At 32.4% G+C, this 11456-nt stretch overlaps 1 protein-coding gene across 1 annotated transcript in view; it reads right to left on the bottom strand.

Annotated features, from left to right (window-relative positions):
- The window catches only part of LOC108689635 (synaptogenesis protein syg-2-like), a gene marked incomplete at its 3' end in the record, with an annotated part of 148728 nt that overhangs the window by 38036 nt on the left and 99236 nt on the right, over positions 1-11456 (bottom strand). The window lies entirely within an intron of this gene.

The raw sequence follows: 11456 nt of genomic DNA, 5'->3' as shown, positions 1-11456 counted from the left end.
AAAAAAAAAAAAAAAAAAAAAAAAAAAAAAAAAATCATCTCACTCTTTTTTTGAAATGAGACTTTATTCTAAGAAATTTGGAGAATAATGAAAACTTACAAGATTGGCTGCACATAAATGTGACGAAATAAATATAATATAATATAAATATAAATATAATATAAATATAATATAATGTTAGAAGATATCCATTTATGCTGATCGGACACGAAGTTTCCTTTTTAGAGAGAGCGTTTGCACAACGCACATCTCTGAGCATCGTTGCACAGTAGTTCCCCAGGGAATATTCTGACCCAAAGTTCTGTTGATATTAGGAATTACAGTCAATGCGTTATGTAGTTTGAATTTCTGCAAGATACACTGCGCGGATTTCCTGGCCCCAGCCATTTGCAAACTTCAAAGCGGAATGAAAAAAGCATTACCGCTAAGAATCGCAAATATGAAAGGTACAAATCCAACGAAGCATGAATTACCGTAAACTTTGCTACTCATAAGGACGCGCGTAAAGTAGAAAATATTAATGCTCCATTTATTTACAAAGTTTCGTCGTTTCGCATTTTTGTTTTGAGAAGAAAATAATTTCGCAAATGTAACAATAAATTATTTTGCTTCAAAACTTACTTCGATCAAAAGATAAAAAACTTGTCAAACTCGACGGTAAAGTCTATTGTCTTTCTCCATGTTGATTCTCACAATATTGTATACAGCAGACGTTAATTTCACATTTAACACAACATGATCTGCTGAAATATATATAAAATAAGAAACATTAATATAAAAGGCTTTATAATTTTACATTCTCTCTGCGATGATAATCCCTTGACCAATTTCAAATTAGCTCGTTTTAAAACGTGGTAAACAAGTTTCTTTGGATAAATCGGAGAATTTTCTCTTGCGTCCTATAACACTCCTTAGAGCAGGAATATCTTTTGTATGTGAGGATATCGGAGGTCTAACGACGAGACGCTACGGGTCGACGAGGTCAATTCGTAAGGGACAATACACATGCATTTTACAGTATTTTATGTCACAATAAAGTAAATTAAAGCCCATCGCTGCTATCCTCTCGTGAGTTGAGCGAGAACCTTCTAACACAGGTTCTTTCAAAATTAAACATAAAAAAAAATTTGAAAGTATAATGTAAAATGACACCTTGGCTTTTCTGTAACATTAATTAATTATTAATTTAAAACATAATTAATCGATTTGTTATTAAAATGACGTAAAATGTTCTACAGTTGGTTGAAGGATACTTTTGTTGTCTGTATTACACAATATCCCGAAAGATTCATATAATGCGAGAATGTGCTCAACACAACATGTGCATCAACAGACAACAAAGTTTAGAATTGAAAGAGCGACAAAAATGTAGTTTCCAATGTCTAACGACATGTGTCGAACGATTTCACCCGCTCTTTGCACTCTGGCAAAAAACGGCGTGACACCGCACGCCAACGTTTATGAAACGCACTGTACAAAGTGGGTAGAAAGTTTCGCTTTGCATATGCAGCCCAGTGTATACGGTAAACAGAAGCGTGTCATGTCGGATTTTATCCCGCTTCGACCATCCTTTCGAGCTGTCCGCCGCGTTTTGTGTCCGACTCGGATTTGCGTTGCAAACCACTCTCGCGATCTCCGTAGGCGAGTTGCTTGTTGCGCGTAAAGTGTCGCATTCGGCTCAGTTGAAGTGTCGGAAACGCATTGTGCAAGACGGAAGTGCGGCTTCGCTTCGCCCGAGTCATCCGGTTGCATCGATGACAAGCACAAGGAAACAGGAGGAAAAGAGAATAGGTATTTTAGACGTGTCAATCATTAATTATCTCACCAAAAGCAGCAGATATGTCTGTAGTTATGCCATTAACATTGTACATCAATGAAATTATTAACGGTTGCTTTCCTAAAAAGACATAGTCAACACAAGCAGTTGTTCTATTCAGCATTCAATGAATAACAAAAATACAACGACACTTCTTCTGTGTTTCTTAAAAGAAAAACAGTCTTATACATATATTAATCCTTAGTACACACAATTAGGTCATTCGTGTTCTGTGTATTTCTTTTCTTTAGAACTTTTCCTTAATAGGAGCGCACCTGACTAAATTAATAATAATGATTTCTTTTTTTTCCTTTTTTTTAATACATAACTTTAATACATAACTTATAAATACTTTCTAAAAATGTTAAAACTGTATGTAAGAATTACTTAATCATTTTTACTTGTAAAAGTGATGAAAATTAAATCAGGTCACGAACAATCCATTATACATATACTATTAGATATCAAAAATCAATGGTTATTCAGCCTTTTTAAAAAATAACATTTTGTTATTTTAATTTCCATGTATGTCAAAACGTAAATCAATCCATTCCATTTCTGTGAGTAGTTTCAAAATAAATAACATATGCATTTAATAAATAATAAATTAAATTTGAGTAAAAAATACATTTCTTGAGTTACATTGTTTAACTCCACTGTTTAACTCCTCTATTAAATTCATGATATCAAATTATATAATTAAGTTATTTTTAATCATATCTATACCACTGAATATGTTATTTTATTAATTTAATATTTTATTAATTTAATTAAAATAATAGAATTAAATAATTTAAACTCAAGAAAACGTATTAAATTTCACTTAAAATTAGTTCATTATATATTTATTAAATTTATATGTTAATATAAATACATTGTTTATAATTGAAATTAATCATAGAAATGGATTGATTTACATTTTGATACACATGGAAGTTAAAAATAACAAAATATTATTTAATTCAAAAGATTGAGTTACTATTACTCCTTTGATATCCAATACATTTTGAGTAAGAACAGTTAGCGACCTACAGAAATGATTACGACTTAAATTAGATGTAATTAGATATTATGAATTATTAATAGTGTAGTAAAAAAAAATTATCATGTGTGTAACTAAGAGTTAATAATATTGTCATTAATTATATTGTCATATAATATTAATAATATAGCAATTATTCAAAGAAATAGATATTCTACGTTCATATCTGCCTAAAAAAAACTTGTGAATTAAAAATGCAAAAATGCAATAATATCATTAATTTTCGAAAAAATATGTTTCCATAACATTCAAAAAACGTGACGTTTCTATTCTCTCAAACACAAGCTTTACACCCAGTGTTTTTGTACCTTGTCTTCTCAGATATATTTCTCTTCGCAAACGTAACAAGCGACAATCCCCTTTTTGTAGTAGTTCCTTGTTGGCGTCTAAGGATAGTGACATTAAGGAAGACGGAAGGCGATTTACGTCAGTACAGGACATTACAAACATAGCCACCCGGCGCACTAAAATTGCCGCATTGTATCTGATACTGAAGACATTCATGTGAAATGATAACGTGCTCTTGCACGTTGATAGCACTCGCGCAAAATTTCATTTAATAAAATCAATACGCAGTGAGTTATTGTGATTTATATAACGTATAAATATATTCAAAAATGAATTTATAAAAGAAAGAATATAAATTGATTACCCAAAAAATTTATATCCACAAGACTGATTTCATTAGAAATAATAAAATTATATTATAGTAGCTCGAGTCATTATACAAAAAAAGAACGGTTCTGCTTCAGTATAAAAATTCAATTAGATTTAAAAATAATTTTGATAGACTACCAATAATTATGTATACATTATTTGATAGTCCAATCAAATTCCTATAAGACGCTCAAACTGATGGCTAAAATATCAAAATTTTTTACAATATTACTCATTATATTTTAATTTTCTATATAATTACTTTAATGACCTAACAAAATTATTTTCAGATCTATATATGTATTTAATTGCATTTTTATTTCAGAGAACTTATTCCTTTCATAATATAAAAAATAATTAAATTATATTATAGTGATGCAAGTATCTATGCACGGCTTTATCATACATGATTTAATGCTTAAACGGACACTTAACTTTTTAATAAAGAGATATAAAATTTTGTATTTTACTATTTTGAATTTATGTGTGAATAGGTCAGTCATACGTTCCAGTTTGATTTATCCGAGAAGACATCCTTAGGGACATCCTTAGGGACAACTAAATAACAATTTAAAACTGCGAGTAATATTCGCCTAAGCACAAGTCTGACGGCGAAAACGGTGTCTCGAATCGTTATCCGAAAATTCGACCATGAGCTGTAGGATGCGAGCAATGAGAAGCTGCACTTGAGCGAGCTACCCTAATCCCGCTTCGCATTAATAGGGTCTTTATTTCTCGCTGACGTTGCTAGCTCGATAAACCGGCTGCGCCGAACTCGTAGAGTAGCTGTGCTAAATCGTGTGCCGCGAATAAACTGCGATTACGGACCAGGTGAGCAGCTCGAAGAACTCGCCGAGCCATGGTTAAATCGATGGCGATCGTTAAAACTGAATTATATGTTCTGCGTATTAATACCGGAATTATGTACTATTTGCGTCGTTATATTTCCTTATGAAATTATTTGTTGCCATAAATGAGCATTATTATTAGATTACAATATTTCTGCTTTCACTCCTAAACGACATTATTATTATTATAATTACTATTTTTGTAACTACTTTTTTTTACACAGAAAGAACAATTTTGCTAAAATATAATATCTAAAAATTTTAGCAGCTACAAATCTAAAAAAAAATTTGAACTGTTAAAATAATTATCGGTAGAGATTTATGAATATACAAATTTTTTGTAGCATTGCTTGAGTCCTCTACATAATTATTTTGACGATTTAACAGATTTATTTTCAGATCTTTATCTAATTAAATTTTAAGATACTTTAGCAAAATTCGTTCTTTCTGTGTTTATGTCATCAAAAAATTTAAGTAAGGTTTTTAAAATAAAATCTCTGAAATAATTTGTATAAATACATAGTCAACAAATGTCGCAATCGACAAAAATTCTTGGAAATTTTTTCCAAGAATAGATGTGATACCGTTTTATTAATGTTGACTGAAAGTATTATTTTCTGAAACATGAAAAATTAATAACTAGAGGAATCGAACGATTATTATTCGTGCACGAATTATATTCTCCGAGATGACAATTTCAGTATTCCCTACAGGATATGTGCTTTATTTCTTTTCATATATTGGCCAACGACGTATTCCTGCTCGACGTATACCGCAGAACCTTGAATTAAGCCGCAAAAATATTCTCATTTCTCCGCGGGAATCTTCTTTCCGGTCTTTTTTTCCTTTGTTTAACGTGCCTAGACTGTCGCAGCGGCAGCAAACGCTGCATTATGAAATTGGCGTAAATTTATTATATTTTACGACGCAGGTGTTAAATGTGCAACGATTTATACACATACTATATCTGAAAATTTTTCGTTTTGCCGGTTTAGAGCGAAAGAGATTTTCGCAGTGTCTGCAAAAAGGTACGTATAATTATTGTGCTCATTGACGCGAAAGAGGAAAATAAACTCGTGAAAATCTACAGCATCTGACCGGATAAATATTTGTACAAATGCTTCAAAACGTGCAGATGCACATATATTTTGTTTGACTCTAAATTTGTTATTTATTTATTGATATAATGATGTTGTTACTCATTGGTGCATACAAATTTGTCAAGGGGGGCCATTGGCTCGTGGCAGGCGAAATTTTAAGATCAAATATGAAAAAGTAAAACATTAAATTATTATTTAAATTATTACATTGAAAAAATATTATTTAAATTAATGTATAATTCGTAAAACGTTTTATTTAAACTATATTAACACAAGAGAAGAATAATGGCTGTGGCCTCCTTCCACCACCAATGTTGTAATTTTGTATTTGTTTAAATTGAGAAATCTTTTATTCAAGCTTTTATTCAAGCAAGTGTTTCGATATTATAAAAACGTTTAATGGCGAGAGAAGATAATTGATTACGTTCCTAAGTGGATGTTATAAAAAGAAGCAATAGAAGAACACAAAAATCAAGAGAGTACGACAAAGTTCGCAACCACCAAATTCGCAAGGAAGCAAGGGAACGGAAAAGTCGTGCAAACAAGTAGCGTTCTGTATTTTTCGACGAATGAGAAATACGAGCAATCAGCTGTTCCCGAAGAGATCAGATGAACGAGTTTCCCTATCCAGAGACGAAACGAGAGTAAGAGAAACGCTAGCGAGGAAAAAGACGGGAGTACAAAGTGCGCGCTGAAAGTTCGCTCGTCGCATCTTCCGTTTAACGTTGCCGCAGCGACCCTTCTTACTACTTTGCCTCCCTCTTCCTTTTCTGTCACATCTCGCATTTCGTCACGAGCTTTCCGCCCTGAAGTCATCAGCTACCTGTACGCGGGTGCGAAAAACTCCAGCGGCAAGTCGGACGAGGCAAGCTCGTTTCGCTTCCGTGTGACAAATCACCTGTCCCGAGGAGCGCGCTTCCGCTCGACGCCGAAACGCGGCGAAAGGTGAAATTGCAACGACAGTAAAAACTCATCGCGTTGCGGTGACCGGGGAATTATGTTACATCGGTTAAATATATGCCAACTAACGCTTTTTAGATGGAAGCTATCAAGATAGTAAATATCCAATAAAGTCGACACATAATAGGCTTTCTAATAATAATACATCAAACTTTAAGTCTTAAGCCATAAGAAATTGACAATAATAGTCGAATGTGAGAAGAATAATCGATTATGATTTGGACAATTTTTTACGACTTAAAATTAAAACTTAAATAATGACTTATTGTTTAGAAAACTTAAGACTTTTTTCTATAATAAGTCGTTAACATCACTCATATCATACTAATGATAAGTCACTTATAAATCATCAATTTTAAAAACTTGCATCCATAAGTTATATTAAATTGTTCAATTTTCATTAGATTATGCCAGTCAGTTCTGGTATCTTCAATAAAGATTGCAAATATATATATTGATTTTTTATTCAATCATAACGTAATTTAAATCGAAGAAATAGAATAAGAAATAGAAATAGTCACTCCATGTAATCACTGATTACTAACTTATTATTGTCTTGTAACACGCTATTGATTTGCTTACAACTCGCTTTTAATTTCTAATTTATCATTAATGGCCTGTTGTTGAAAGTTCATTAAAGACATCGTTAAGACATTAATTCTCACAATATAACGTCTAAACGATGTCTTTATGATGTGTTATATCTCGAGTTTAAATATGATGTTAAATAATTTCAAAAATCTTCTCGTTTTTGCATAGAGATAGCCATAAAAATCATCAGCAGGTAAATAAAATATAATAGGCAAAATATTTTTCTACAATAGGTAAATACAATAGGTAAATACAATATATCCACCGTTAATATCTGAAGGTTTCAGTTCAGATTGTGAAGCTGTACCTCGGTTATTGTGAGACTGAACACAATATTCTGAGAAAATTCTCCTCCGTTTTAACGATAAAAAAACGTTTCGTGACGAAAGCTAGATGAACCGTATAAAGTCCTGGAAATCCTCAACCAGCCGCAACAATAGAAACGTAATAATAAATAAGAAGCACATGAAAACGCAAGAATAGAAGTGCAACAATAAAAAGAGCAAGATAGAAAGAGAGCGACCTAGAACGTGCAATAATTTCAAATCATTGCCATGCTGCGCGAAATGTGAAATACGAATGCAGTCGTTGATTCTTAAAATTCCTGAAAAATATCTGAAATCGCCGATTCATCGAGTTATTTTACATCGAGGTTATATATACTTTGTCAATTTCGATATAATACGCTGCATTATGATCTCAAGACAAAAATCATATCTATCTTAAAAGATTGAAGACTAAAAATGAAGATACAGAAAAAATCATTTTTTTGAAATATTAAAAAAATTAGGCAAATACATACTGAAAATAATTTTGTTGGACCATAAAAATAATTATGTAAAAAACTGAAGCCTGGTGAGCAATGCTATAAAAAGTTTCTTTAGTTTAGTACTAAAGTTCTAACAACTCAACTTAAGCGTACCTAGTTAAATTTTTTTTTTCATTTCAGCAAAAATATTCTATCCGTAAAGAAATTGCTACAATTGAAAATAAAAAATTGATATTCGGAAGGGAATGAGATTTATTGACTCTCGATAATTTCATTCTCCCAGAATAATTTTTTTCGAAAAATATACGAAAAGAACGATTTTGCTGAAATATCAAAAACTTTTTGTAACATTACTTCAGTTTCTTAATTACTTTTGATAGTCCGACAAAATTATTTTCAGATCTGTATCTAATCAAATTTTTAAATATTTTAAAACTGTTCTTTCTGTTGTAACGATTATTTTTTTATAAATTATGTTACCACATGACCCACGATTGCAGAATCCTAATAAGTATTTCAGCAGCCAATGTTGAGGCGCGCGATTAATTATTTATCTGCCGTTTTGAAATTCAATGATATCGAAGCGCAATATACGTTTGCCGACGTGATGCGGTAGCCAGTTCGCATAGGGAATTCTCGGGAAATGAAACTTAGTTCGAAACAATCCATAATCCCGCGATGGAATTGTGCGAGAGGGCGGACGACGTCGAGGCAGGTCGAGGCTCGTGTTAAACTGAAAATAGTGGCTCGGCAATGTCGACGGGAAGATTGGCACGAATCCAACGGATTCATCGCGCCCAGCAGGGACGAAGTCAACTATACGTTAATCTTCTGCCAACGTGCTTTTCATTGTCTACTCGCCTCCTTTTCAGCCTTCGGATTCGGTTCATCGTCAGTTTCATTGACTGTTTCGTATTTTTTATCAAGAAAACTATCATTTTCATTGTCTAACAACAAATTCACAATATAATATAAAATCTAATAAAAGGTTACGATTTAATTTTTCATGTCGTAAAATGAAGTAATTTTGATTCAAAATCGAGATAACTTTGACCCAAAATTGTTAATACCCACTCTCTAAATTCTTTTGTGTTTCACTCTTTAGAGTGAAATCTCACTCTAAAGAGTGAAAATTGAACTAATCTTGAGAAAGAGTGGCTCATAATACTATCATAATACATTTCATTCTGTTTTACTCTAATATTTACAAGTGATATAAGTAATAATTAAATAATTTATTAGATGCTTTTGAAAATACGTTCTTAGATAAAAACGCTGTGTATTGTTGGAGGAGCTAGGTGCTCGCGTATAAATTCCTGAATCGAATTTGGCGACTTTTCAAGAAGTTGATTACACAACAACGCGGCGAACTGCGAGTTCACTTCCGCCTTCTCTTCTCCTTCTTGATTTTTCTTGGATACCAAACTTCTCATCTCTTCCTACATTTACCATTTCCGTAAGACGTTAATACAGAAAGGAATAAAAAGTATTTTTACTTCGTCATCTACAGATTTTTATCGAGAAGATGAAAAATAAAATATGATGCTCTCACAACGTGATATATTTTCAGTACACCGGAATTTAATTCTGTGAGCTTTCGCACTAAAAAAGTTTATCATTTTGAAATCTTTATAAAGTAGTTGTTCTGTCAAAAAATAAGTACTTTTAAAGCTACTTTTAAAACAAAATTACTGCGCATTGATGATAACCAACACCGGTTCAGAATTCGAAACTATTCTCTATCCAGAATTTAAAAGAAATTTTTAAATATATCCTGAAAGTACAATCAACGTAAATAAAAAGTTATGTTTCTTTTATACTCAATCTTGAAAGGGTTAAAGACATAGTCACCGCGGGTAAAGGTTTCGGGCGCGATCGCAATAATTTATTTCCGACGACGACGGAAGCGAGCGCACGATTTCTGGCGAGTGCATCGGAACGGTGGCAGTTACGGGGATCGAAATTGGCGTAAGTCCAGGATAGATTCGCCCGCCGTGCGACAAGTCGCTCCAGCGTCGTTTCGGTGCCTACCAGGAAAAAGTGATTCTTTTAAGCTATCCTCCGCTCTTCCCGGCCTCGCGGCCCATCTTCTGCTGCCGCACCAACTCGCAGAATTTTCCTCGAGTGCGTTGTGTAGAGGACTCTAAATGGAATTGGCCTCGCGCCAGTGAATACGATTCTTCGACAAAATGGGATTTTTCGGTACGCACGACGTACATTTGCGTCTCTTCGTTTCCTCGAGCAATTCTTGCGCGATGATCGTTTGTCCGCGAAAGTAATGCGAATCGGAATCTGACTCTAAATACTTTTTAATCGGCATAAGTTATGTTCAGTCATGCAAAGCTGACATAATATGCTTTTTTTTTAATATGTAATTGAAGAGCATAAATTAATTATCATGTATCTTCGTTTTCTTCGAATCTCAAATTATGTGTACAATATACAGAGTGTACACGATAAATCTCTAATACTTTGAAATGATGCGAAATAAAAAAAACACATGTATATTTCTGGATATTTATTTTCTAAAGAATAATTGAAGAAGTCCTTTACGGAAAATTACCAACCTACTTTACATGAGGATTTTTAGTATAGGATTTTTAGCCGTTATTTCACTTCAAATATACCAAGTGCATTACAGCATGTCATTAGTATATGTGTCAATGACGATGACAATTTAATCGCATAAAATATTCACGTTTGGTGAAATAATTTTTGGAAATAAACTACGATCAGGAAAAGTTACAGCTAACATTTGGCGGACTTATAAGTTTCTAAGAAAGAACATGATTATCGAATCATTTTTCTTTAATGAACTGACATTGCTTTGATAATTATCTGGATATGCTAAAATTATTTATCTTTCCGTAAATTGCACACCTGCATCCCAATAACGTATTCCAATAAGACAAAACTTCTTCTCATTAAAGCTTACACGTCCACCAAATATTGTATATACAACTTTTTCAAGTACACTGAGAAAAAAGTTAGCTTTTCACTAGCAGAGCTAGTGCGCACCCAGTGCACATTAAAGCCGTTGTACAAAAATCGACGTAAAGATGTACGTTGAATAAAAATATAGAAACGAATTAAACCGTAAAATCCTCAATACATTTTATTGTAGTATTTGATAAAATATACATTGAATAGTTTATTAATTGAGATATCTCTTTTACATTCAGATTACTGTACAACAGTAACACTTTAAGTGCACTGAGTGTACACCAGTTCTGCCAGTGAAAAACGCAATTAACTTGACTAAAGCGTTTAGAATTCGTAGTGATTTTTTAGTTGAAATATTTAGTATTTAGGTCAAATATATAGGTGAGTTATATCAATAAACTCACGTGTAATTTAAAATGATTGTTTGAATTTTTTTGAAAACAAATATTTGTTTGACACTTTCGCATTTAGTCGAATCAACTAATATTTTTTTTCAATCAATAACTTTTTTCCTCAATGTAGTTTATTTTACTAAGGATGCCAAGCATCACTTTACGCAATCGAATTATGACCGTCATACCTAATGTACAATATAACTAATGATATGCTGCAACGCATTTAGCGTGAAATAAAATTTCGATTCAATAATCCTTCGTATTATTAAAGGTGTTCATGTAAAAAGTATAGTAACTTTTTGTAAAAAACCTTTTTAATAATTTTTTAGAATAAA

Source organism: Atta colombica, unplaced genomic scaffold, assembly GCF_001594045.1.
Source record: "Atta colombica isolate Treedump-2 unplaced genomic scaffold, Acol1.0 scaffold274, whole genome shotgun sequence".
In the NCBI taxonomy this organism is placed as follows: domain Eukaryota; kingdom Metazoa; phylum Arthropoda; class Insecta; order Hymenoptera; family Formicidae; genus Atta; species Atta colombica.
The sequence above is the reverse complement of the archived record's forward strand: the minus strand, read 5'-3'. Positions and strand labels throughout refer to the sequence as shown.